General features: G+C 38.6%; 1 protein-coding gene across 3 annotated transcripts in view; it reads left to right on the forward strand.

The window, feature by feature from the left end:
* The window catches only part of LOC120504096, a 280,389-nt gene that overhangs the window by 45,597 nt on the left and 222,618 nt on the right, over positions 1-12,174 (forward strand). For 2 of the 3 annotated variants that reach the window (XR_005627937.1, XM_039713273.1), the window contains exon 1: positions 7,953-8,282. The exons of the other annotated variant lie outside the window; for it this stretch is intronic. The gene's annotated coding sequence lies outside the window, so the exon portion shown is untranslated. Of the gene's footprint in view, positions 1-7,952; positions 8,283-12,174 lie in introns of those variants that run through there. 3 annotated transcript variants of the gene reach the window in all.

The raw sequence follows: 12,174 nt of genomic DNA on the forward strand, positions 1-12,174 counted from the left end.
CTTTCCTGGTTTCTGCACTGTCCATTCACTTTATGTTTTCATATGTATTTATGGTTGTGTATTTTAACTGATTTATGGTGGGCTTTTCAATACTGTAGAACATGTCTTTCTATTTTTAACACAAATGGAGGTTTTGGTGTTATTTTGCAGAAGTCACTGAAATTTGATCTTTGAGTCTGTGTTAGACCCTTTTTGAGGAAGGTGGTTGGTTTTTTTTGTTTTATTTTTGGGTCATTGCAAGTTTGGCTTTTCATGGAAAACACAGCCTATTTTTTTGCAAAACACCTTGTTTACACTGAATAGCTCTTTCTTGTTTCAGGACTTTCTGATGTATACAGCCACACATGAGAACAAAACTGAAAGGCTTTCACTGGTTATTGCATAAAACCTATTTGATTACAAAGTCCATAATATATACTCTAGATGGAGATTTTCAGATCAGAAACTGGGGTACAGAAAGATTAAGTTGTTTTATTGAAGATTAAAGAGACCAGGGGTGGAGCTCTGCACAAATCTTGAGCGTGTTTCTTACAAGTGTTGATCATCATGGGCTCATCTACTAGGGTATGAAATGGAGTTAGAGGGGGAAAAGTCCAAGTTTTTGTTATCCTGGGGAGGAATTACAGTAACAGCTGTCATGGCTCTATTGTTTCTTTTGTTAGGATGTTCTGTCTCTGCCCTGCTGTGATCAATGGCATCCAGGAATGTGGTAAAGACTTGAACTAAACCCACCAGACAGCCCCACCCCTGTCTCCAGAGCACCTGCAGGCAGAATGGACAGACGGGGAAGGTCCTTGCCTGCCCACACAACTTCCAAGCAGCCCCTGCACCCTGCCTCTTTGCTGTGGGGGCTGTGGAGGCAGAATCCAGGATGTCAGGTTGCTGCCAGGAAGAGGCAGGGTCACCCCAGGAGGGTGGGACAGTGGGAGCAGTTTCCATAGGTGCCACAAGGTGCACAAGAAGAGAAAGGCAAGGACTCCCAGCTGGGGCTTGTAACCTTGCTCTGGCCTTGAGGGGAGGAGGACAAAGGCACAGGAGGACAAGGGCACCCCTGCTGCACATCTGAAGCCCAGCAATGGCTTCAGTCATTTCTCAGTTGTTGCAATTTGGGATGACATCTCCAAGCTGGAAAACTGATTTCCCTGTCACTGAGTGTGGATCACCTTCAGATTGCAAATCTGGGTTGATGTTGTCCCAAACTACTCCCATTGCCAAGCTGCAAAGAGAAGGTGTGCTTTTGCATGCACTGGAACACCACAGTAATGAAAACCTTTAAAAAAAAGTCTGTAGCAATTAAAATAATTTTAAACTTAATCAGCACTCTATTAGTAAAGACTGGTTTCTTATTATTCTGTACAAGTGTGCTTGATAGAAATCAGGTGGATAAAATATATCTGCTTGTGGTGTCTTTGTCCCCTTTTTAGTTTTTTCGTTTAGCTCATGATTTTATTTAATGGAAGAGACACTTCTCACATATTGGCTTGACAATTTACAAGCATTTGTTTGTGCTGAATTAAGCACATTTTTAAACTTTGTGTGTTGCTGCTGACAGTTTGGGGATTGATTTTTATCCCTAGAGAGATGCCTTTTTGTCTTTAAGGCAAATTGAAGTTGACTGCTGGAGCATTCCCTGGTAAGAGAGAGAATCTACTTTAGGGATATTTTTCTACTGAGAATTCATTTTTAACTCAGAAGCTTCAGCAAGGTCATGTTTTTCATGACACTTAAAAAAAAAGTAAAAAAGTTCACAGACAAAGAAGTAGCATCAACTTCAGAGAAAATAAATCGGAGCAAGTATTACCATGCTTTTTTCCATTGTAGTTCTCTGTCATGGAGGTGTGCCAGTAGGTAAAAATTCCAGACTTTTCTCCTGAAAGCACATGTTAAATGCTGGTGTGGGCAATGGCAGAAAAAGGTTTTACCCATCCATCTATTTTCATGTATGTTATGACATTGAATTTTAAATCTTCTGTTGTGTTTTTAAGACATTCTGATTTTTTCAAGAAGAGATTAATTGCTTGTCCAAATTGACAATATGGGATGGGGTTTGCAGACATGAAAGGATTGATGTAATGAGATATATGTGAGGATGCAGGATCCCAACAGAGAAGTGCTTTAGGAAGTCTTCATTCATGTCAGGTAGAGATAACTACCTGCTTCTTTTTAAACAGTAGGGTCTGTGGCTGGACGTGCTGGGCTAGACTTGCACCCTAAATTTGCTCAACCTGTATTCCCCCACCAACAGTCAGCTGCCACCAGCCAGTGAGTTTTTGTACACAAAAATTATATTGTTGATATATTGATGGGGATGCTTGGCATTTGTTTATGTATCTTTCCCTTCAAGGTCTTTTTTGGCACTAGATTTGTTTTCTAGGTCTATTTTTTTTACAAATATAAATGCAACTAAAATAAGTAGTGCCTGTGTATATGTGTGGTATGGTTTTGTGGTCCAAATAAAAAGCTCCTCTCACCTGAACAGCAAAGCTGAATCAAACCATCCTGGCTGGAAGGCAGGCCTAGTGAGGGCTTTTGTGGTGTTACCTGGCAGGTTACTGGTGAGGTGATGGACAGACCCCATTAAAATCTCATTTAATGCTTGTCTCTGGAATGACTGCACTCTTTAATCTCTGTCTTTGTATTCACTCATACTTCTACGACCCAAGTGACTTAAAAAATAAATAAATTATCTTAGTCCTTCAATAAAGTACCAAATTAAAAATTCACACCCACTTGTTTTCATTTCTAGGAAATCAAATCAGCTGAAGGAAGTTTTTTACCACAGTCAGAGTGCATCTAAACAAGTTGAAAAAATCAATTTCTTCAGACAACTTTTACTCTGCTAGTTGTAAAATCTTCTTAAAGAAGCTGCACACCTGTGTAGTGTTCCTTTAAACCTTCTTTGAGATGTTCTCATTGGATTTTTCACACATTTGAGTCCTAAATGTTTGAGTTGTCTCAGTACATTTTTGAAAGCCTGGCTATCAACTACCAGAATTTTCATTTGCCTCTTTGATTTTTCCCCCCACCCCCTTCTCACATTTTTCTTGCAATATTTGGGACATTTGCTCTTAGTAGTGACTGGAACAAGATATTTTGCAAAATCTAAGAAACAAAGCTTATAATATAAATAAAAACGTTTTCTTTGCACTATATGGAAAACCTGTACCTTCACACAAGTGCCTTGCATCCACAGCAGAAAACATTTGGCTGGTGGTTAGGCTGGGATAAGTGAGGAGTGAGAGGAAGCAGGGTCTGATGTTTTTGATTGCAGCTGGTAAGCAACATCCCAGAGCTACCCCTCTACAGCAAGGAACTCACATTTTCTACCATGTTCTCACTTCCAGCAGTTTATTAATTAACTGCTAAAGTTTTTGCTCTGATTCACCTTAGAATTCAGATCCTTTTTGAAAATAAGTTATCTTTAAATTAGAACATAGCCTTTATTAATAGCAGGAAATTCCAAGTAATTATTTTGTTCTTCTTTCTCCTCCTATTTTTTATTGGAGCTAGATGTTGATTTTTGTGAACTGTATATTTTCTACCCTAATCAATCTTGTTTCTCTTTCTTCCTTTAGCCTGAAGACTTTTGGTGTTTAGAATTAACTTTGCTCTCAGTCCTTTTCCATTTTGTGCACGATTATGCACCTAATTAGAGGTAATTGTTTCCTTGTTCCTACAGCATCAGCCAAGCAAGCAGATCTCAGCTACCTCTGAGTGTTACAAGGAACCTCCATCCTAGAAAAAGTGCAGCAAAGACTTTGGTAATTTGGGCATGTTCATTGTTCTGTACCTATAACAAACAAGTCTTAGAGGGGTTTCACCTGCTACAATAAGCTGTGAGAGATAATGGAAATCTGGGTATTCTGAGCCAAGAAAGGCAGCATTAATGTTATATTACTGTCACAAAGGTTGTTGATCAAGATTCTTTTTTAATCAAAGCTTTAGCATTTATTAGCTTTGTGTCAGGTTCTCTCTTGGGTTTTATTTGTAATTGAGAATAAATGCATAATTTTACTGATTTGACTGCAACTTTTTCAAACTTTTGAATTCCAGGATTGAATTCTTATCTGTTATCTGGGACTCATAAAAGGTATTTAACTGGGTCTAATCATGGTAAAATGCAAATTGTCATTAATTAAGTTTGTAATTGTGTAGTGGGAATGAGAATAATTTACAGGAGCGGGGGTAGTAGAAGACCTTTAAGTAGCAGTGCATGGCGAATGAGATGCACAGCTTGCATTATCACCAGGAGCTGCATGGCTAATCCAGCAGCCTCGGTGCTGGGGAAAATGTACCCTGGGATGTCAGGTGTTAAGGGGAAGAATGGGCCTCTCACGTTCTTTGCACTTACAAGCCGGCTGTAACCTTTTGACTCTCTCTCTCTTTCTCTTCTTGAGTTTTGTTTCCTGAAAGGAAAAGGGGGTGGGGGAATGCAGGGGAAGAAGGCTTAAAGAGTGAAGGATCTGTTTCAAAGTACTGTAGTGTATTTGCAAGGTTTTTGTTTAGTTTTTTTTTTTAATTGAATGAGTTTTATTTTATTTCTTAAAGGAGCAGTTGCTTTTAATGTGGAGAGTTTAGAGCTTGACTTAAGATATGAATGTCTGCTGAGTACCACTATCAACACTATAAACTTTACACATGTGATTCTGCCACAAGTGTTTTGCACATGGTTTGTTTATCTTCCTAACTAAAATGAATTTATCACATTTAAGAGCATAACAGAGGAGGAGAGCTAGTTCTGTGAATTAATGTTGCTTTCCCTATTGACCAGTGCAGAAAAACAACTCCCAAATAACAAGAAATCCCTTTTATTCTCAAAGGATCCCTTAATGTAGCATGATCATATATTGATCACATTGAACTTGGGTGTAATCTGGAAATGCACATGCAAAGAAAAACTTGTGAAATTCTTGCACATTTAATCTCCTTGGTGACTCTGAGTTAGTGAATGTGAAAATACCTTGATGCAAGGAGCTGAGCATTTACTTAGTCTACAAGAACATGCGACAAATAAAGGGGAAAAAATAGATGTCTAGTTAAGGTAGATCCCTCCAAACTCAATTACTTTGAGGAAAAAGAGCAGAATGTAAAAAAATATATGCAAACTTCTATTATCCTTTTCTGAAATAGTCTGTTCTGGGCTGATCCTTATTAGAATGTAAATGTGGAAACACTAAAGGTGGTGATTACTTCCATGAATTAAAAGGAATCTTGCTCATAGCACAGCAGCCTGAGAATGCTAAAGGAGTTTTGTATATTCCTGGTTGCCATCTTTGGTGTGAGCATCTTGTTCCACTTCAAACTTTGTGTCTTTCTTTGTTAGAGATAACTTTGAAATGGCTCACATTGCCTTTGCGTGGCTGAAATGTGGCAGCAATGGAGTGGAGCCAATGGAGTGGTAATTTTGCAGCCAGCAATCAGGAAAAGGAAGAGTCCTTAGCCAGGGGACTCAACAGTGCCAGGAGGAGCCATTATTCTATTATTATTTCTAGTGTGGAAGCATTGTTTTAAGTTACATCAAAAACATCCTTTACATTTCTTTGCTATTTGTGTTGTAAATTTTCCATATCGACTTTTCCAAAGGAAAGGTGTGAACGTGTATCGAAGTGGGCTGCTTGGGATGCATCTTGCTTTGGAAATTGTGGGTTAAAGGGAAACCTGGAATCAATGGTAATTCCTCTGTTTCAGCCTAGAAGTTTGTAGAGACTGGCCAAAGATGGAATGAGTTCTTCTTTTCTTAACACTTGCTGAGAGCAACTCTTTAGACAGCCTGTCTGTTCATAGGCACAGTCTTCCCATTTTTTTCTACTATTAGGGAGTCCAGCATTTTCAGTTTTAAGCACTCAACCCTGTAAGCTTTCCAGAAGCCTTACAGAGGGCTAAAGGGGAAAGAACAAAGCCTATATTGTTTTCTATGTATATGGACTTGTTTTTATCTCCTGGAAGATTTGATATCTTCCCATTTTTTTCTACTATTAGGGAGTCCAGCATTTTCAGTTTTAAGCACTCAACCCTGTAAGCTTTCCAGGAGCCTTACAGAGGGCTAAAGGGGAAAGAACAAAGCCTATATTGTTTTCCATGTATATGGACTTGTTTTTATCTCCTGGAGGTTACACGGATTTCAGAAGATTTGATGTAGATAGTTTTCTTGTTTTCAGTTACTGAGAAGTCCAAGGTCAGTAAATATTTTATATTCAATCCTGCTTTCATTCCACTATGCAGAGCATGTGTTGGGAACCAGTATTGAAGAGATTTGCATACTGAAGATTATTATCATAATCCATTTTTTTATTGATAGACTTTGGGGAGGTGAAGGCTTTACAACTACAAGACAAGAGAAATTTGACATAAATGTAGAAGTTGAAGCAATGTCCCAAATAATTTGGGCCATTTGAAACACGAATGGGAACAGAACCCAAATAACCTAAATTCCAGTCCAGCGTCTTAATCCTGAACCCATTTTTTTCTTTTCAAAATTAAAGTTTTCATGATTATTATTTCTACTGCTAGGGCTTTCCAAGGATATAAATGTGACCTAATTTATTAAATGTTGTCTTATGTGCAAGACAGAAGTAAAATCCTTACCCCAGGGCACTTACTCAGTGGCCCTGATCCTGCAATCTGATCTCCTGAATGAATGTCTGAACTAACATGAGCCCTGCTGCCTGTTCTGAGAGTTTGGCTGGGATTTTAACAGGGAAGGGACATGAAGATTGCAGGTCTACAACACCCTCAATCAACTTCATACACGACCACTACTTTCCTACATGGTTGTGTGTTTCCCTGAGACCTCTGTCAGCTTTTGTGTAGCTATTTCTCCATTACCTTCAGTAGATGGTGAAGTTTGGGCTAAAATGTTTTTTCTTCTGTGTATAAGCCTTGATCTATGGCACTACTTAAAGATGCTTTGCGATGCACCTGGAGATTAAAGTGCATCGCCCCTGCAGTGCATTGATCTTGCCTGGCCCAGAAAGGGGTTGTCATAGATCTGCTTTTCAAATCAGGACTCCCTCATGGGTTTTTCCAAGGCATCATCTCCATGTCATTGGGTTGGCAGGATATGAAGCTGAGGGTCTTTTTGAAGTTTTCCTTCACACCAAGGGGTGTAACCTTGTTGTGTGGGAATCGTGGCAAGTTACACCCTCTCTTCCCTGTGTGTTCAGGGCAGGATAACTTAATGCAGTGTTCAAATATTCTTTTCTGTGCTTTTCTAAAAGTAAACTGTTCAGTTTGTTGTGTTGGAGTATTAAAATGAAGAATGCAATCTGAATGCTGAGAACTAGTTTATTGCAAAGGACTGAAATACACGGGATAAACTTCATTAATTAATTAAATAGTCCTATAAACATCCATGCCTTTGCAGCTACACACAATAGTCTTATTTTAAAAAAACATGATCATGTGCTTCATCAAATATCACTCAGGCCAGTATTATTTAGTTTTTGCATAATCATAAAACAAATACCACTTTAAAGCCTGCTTATGTATCTCACATTTCTTTTTTCTTTCTTTTTTTTTTCTGAGTATAAAAAAATTTAGTTTCCTGCATCAAATGATTTGTTATTGGAAAAGGAAAGCAACATTTCTTTATGCAAAACTCTTCTTCCTTCAAAACTGGTACATGGAAAGTATTTTCCAGCTTGTGGAGTTTATTTGATTTTGAACACTTTTGGTTATGTAAGTTTTAATAAGTAGCTTTGGTGTACCCCTAAAGGCACACCCCACACACTTATGTTGTGTGACCTAGGGTCACAAGTAATGGCTGCAAGCTAATTGATTGAGAAAGGCTTGTCTGACTGGGCCCCTTTGAGTCCTCCCTTTACATTCCTAAATTTCTGTAAAGGAGGCACTGGCAGCTTTGCCTGGTGAGAGGAGGGGTTGGGGGAAAGGGAGGAAGTTTCTCAGTTTCTGATTATGCGCAGAGTTTCCTTGTACTGAGCTTATGTTCTCCACCCACTACTTAGTAAGAACTCCTTAACAACTTAAAGCTTTATCCCTGTGAGTACCAGAAAAGTGATCTGAGTATTTATTGAGCAGGGAGAACAAACTGCTTGCTCCAGGCAGAGAGAAAGCTTATGGAAATGATATTAGACCTTCAGCAAAGTGCACAGCTGCATCATACAGAAGCTGAGACTCAAACTGACAGGCAAATAAGCCAGATCACGGAAGGGGCCTCTGTGTGGCAGCTCTGAGCTACCAAGTGTTGGACAACTAGGCAAAAAGTGCAATGGAACAGGGCAGAAAATAACACACTAACTTCAGGCAACTGTTGCTTATTCATGGTGAGTCCAGATTTGAAATGTTGTTTGAAATGTAGCTTTTTTTGCTGTCTCTAAAAACCCTTCCGTTTTACCACAGCGATCCTTCTGCAGAGCTCATTGTGTTCCAGATGATTTCTCCGGATGTGCACTTCAGTTCTGAACGATACAGAAATGCACAGGGATAGCCCTTTCCTCGCTGCTTGCTCTCTCGTGCTTTTCTTGCTTCAGGAGACAGGTCCTGTTTCTAAAAGCACACTGCATGGCTTCTGATTTGGAACGAAATCGTTGTGCAGCCAGCACTTGGTGTGCAGCTGCATGGGGGTGAATAAGTGAACATAATTTCTGTGCAGTTTTCTGCAGTTTGAGCTTTGTGGCACCTTTCCATTGCTCCTTATTTCACTGCCTTATCTTGAGAATGTATGGCACGGTCACTATGAAAAGAGCTTTGTGTTTGAATTCCTGGTGAGTCGAAGGGTCAGGGCCTATGAGTTATCTGCCTGCCAGCAAGACTCATTGCCGTGTCCCTTTATTTTTCAAGCTGAAATAGAAAAAACATGTGTCCTCATCCCTTTTTTATAAATGCATTTTGAATTCAGGTTTTACATGCTGTTTGTGTGTGCTTTGTTCTTTTGACAAACTCGGGCTTTGGGAGGAGGCCAGTTTTATTCTATCCATATTTATTTTATTTATTCAAGCTTTCCTGCAGCTTTTCTGAATTCGTTTGTTGTGATGCATGTAATTTTTCCTTAAAACAATATTCTGAGATTCTGATTTCTGTTGAGAGAAAAAGGATTTATACTCTGAAATATATTTCCAAAATTACCAGAGAGCTATCTAAATTATAGGTAAGTTGCACAATTATAGAGAAGATAAAGTTTTTATAACATTTTACTTGCTTAAGGAGGGAAACACGACACTTGTGGATAAGTTCTTGAGCAGATTGTGTTAGATACTCTAGTCATCTAGTGTATTGGTAATAAATATGATCTGAGCTATAATGTTATTTCAGTTAGGAGCTGGAAAAAGCTCCTTCATTAGCACAGCAACAGAATTAAACATTGCTTGTTGACAGTAATGTTAGAAATATGTTTGTGAAAACTGCTGAGTGGATGAAATTTAGAGTAATAAATCATCAAGGCATGTCAAAGTTACTCTCTATGTGAGGTTTTAAGATATCTGTAATTTAGAGGAGAGTCTGCTTTTTCTTCAGCAGAAGTGTGATTCTGTATAAAATTATTTTCATCATATAATTCAGGTGCACAAAAAATCTTAAAATTAAGTAGCAGTTATATGGGGCTAAATGGAAAACCCCTATTTGATAGGATAATTCTAATATGCAATGTAAGAAGTTGGTCAGATGAAATCTGCACAGAGGGTATGTTATTGCTTGTTTCTTGATCTGTCTTTCTGTTTTTATGTTCACCTAACAATTAGCAGAATGCTTGCTTGAAAAAAAAAATTGTGGTGTTTCAGATCTGATTTGATCTGATGTTACAGTCCCTTTCAGGTGCAGTTGTCTTGTTCACCTATTGTGTCCTTTCTTATTTGCCAGTTTGAGATCTTGAGTTCACCCATCAATTTTGAAAATGGTTTTAATAGAAAGAGAAATGCTAAGACATAGAGATTTGAATGTAATGCTGCAATGTGGACCTCAAACTTTGCATTTTCTTGTTTTGAATTGAATTTCTATGTATTTTGACTTGGGCTAAGCATTTCTTTCCACAAGAATATCTTTGACTTGTGCTCTTAGTACAGTTAAGGGTGTTCTTTTCTTTTAGGAGTTTCAGGCTTGCTCTGAGGGAAAGAAATATGTTCTCTTCGGTAGCATAAATGTACAATTTCCTTCTTGGCTATGCTGTGAGGGAGGAATACCTGCTGAAGCGCTCTTTACACAAAAGAAACTTTGAGGAGGTGGTCGCCTCCCAGCTTTGGAGGCCTGGGGTGTCACCCCCTCCGGGTGGTCACGAGGCCCCTGGGGAGCAGGGAAAGGTGGGAGCTCACATGGGGCTGCCTCCTCCGTAGGCACATGAGCAGAGGATCCATCCTTTCTGTGCTCTGGGGTTTCCACTCGCAAAATAATGCACCAGTGCTGCTGTGACACCAGACTGGAGGATTATGAACTATTTCTTCATGCTCTGATGACCAGCCCGATGAAGGGGAAAAGGTTTAATGAGGAAGAGGAGAATTTACGGAGGATTTTATGCTTATGTCTATTATTAAAAGCAGAATATCTGCTCACAGTAGTTGTGTTCTGTGATTCAAGGAAAGCCAGCAATAATGATGATTAAATGTGGTATTCTCACTGGCTGTCTGAGGACTGGCACAACTTAATGTGACTGGTAGGAAGCTTAAACATCAATATCTCCAAATACTGTTATTCTCTCTTAGAGAAAGCCAAAGAACCATGAGCTCAGACTAAAATAATTATACAATCTTTTTTAGTTCTCTCTGACACCAGTTAGTGAAAAAAAAAGTAGCTTTGAAAAGGTCATATGTTTGAAAGGTGTTTTTATGTTTTATGTTATTAATGTTTTTCAATGAGTAAATAGATTTGTTTTGTGAATTACATAAAAAATGATTTTGGAAGTTCACTTTTAGTTCATTCTATTCTGTATGGAAGAAGGAAACCCTTTATTTACTAGATCTGTTCCTTTTTATTGGTATCAGTATAACAACAGAAACAGGTGTGTATGACACCTATGCATATCTTTAGAGTCACAATAGAAATCATGAAAACTCAAGACTAATAGTTGATTTTTCTTTCAAAGAGAGGAACTAGTTTGTTCTGTCATGACAAGGTGTCTCTAACAATAGATGAAGGAAAATTGGCAGGTATAAGACAATTTTAGTATTCATGGAGTCAGTGAATCACAGTGTTGTTAAGATGAATTAAAAAAAACCCGAACTCTAATTCCTAGTCATTGTGAAATTATTTTTTTGAGAATTAAAAAAAACCAAACAAACCCAAAGATAAAAATTTATTTCATCTTCTCAGCCACAATTCATGATCACATTGGAATGTGATCTTTGGAATACCCAAATTAGCTTTCAGTTTCCATTTACTTTCCAACAACTTATTCAAACCATCACCAGAATACTGTCCCAGAAGGTGATGATTAAGGGGAAAGAAGAAGAGATAAAAGGAGAAATATTTGGCCTATGAAATGATTTAAGTACTTTTAACATGTGAGTAAAAGCAAATGATCAGGGAGAAGAAGCAGAAGTGAGGATAGGAGCAGTAATAAGAGTGGCAGAACTTAACAAGCAAACCAGAGGAGACCTAAATGTAGAAGGTGCATGGCATGGTAGAAGAAACACACCCTGTCTGAAATTATTTGAGATGAGTCTTGGGAATTTTGCTGTCTTACTCTGGGTTTGTTCAGAAGTATTTCCACTGCTGGCAGCCAGTTTCATAACTGAAGTTATAAATTCACCCAAGAAAGTGGTCTGTTCCTTCCAAAACTATGATCACAGCATTTCAGAGAGGAGGATGTGACATGGAGCCTCTCTTTTCCACCTAACATCCTCTTATATTTCTTTATCCTCTTATGTACTTCTCTCTGTCTAGCTGTGCAGGTACAGGTGAGGATCATGGTTACATCCATCAGGTCAGGTTGTGACTGATTTTGAGCACAGGTTAAGTTTGTTGGGTTTTTTTCCAACTCCTACAAGATCCCTGCAACTTTTTAAATGTTCTTTTCCTTTTGCCAGTTCTGATTTTTGGTTCTGGGGGAGATGGATGAGAAATATCAATGGGCTTTCCTCTGCCTCTCCTCTTAGCAAGCCATCCACTTTAAATCCTTTTTATCACGCATGGCTTTATTCAGGACTCTGTCAAAGATCCTACTGATTTTGGTAGGGATTGGGTGAGGCCAGCAGGGGAGTTCAAAACTGTGTTCATGATGGTTTTCAG

Source organism: Passer montanus, unplaced genomic scaffold, assembly GCF_014805655.1.
Source record: "Passer montanus isolate IOZ18808 unplaced genomic scaffold, ASM1480565v1 scaffold28, whole genome shotgun sequence".
Classification (NCBI taxonomy): domain Eukaryota; kingdom Metazoa; phylum Chordata; class Aves; order Passeriformes; family Passeridae; genus Passer; species Passer montanus.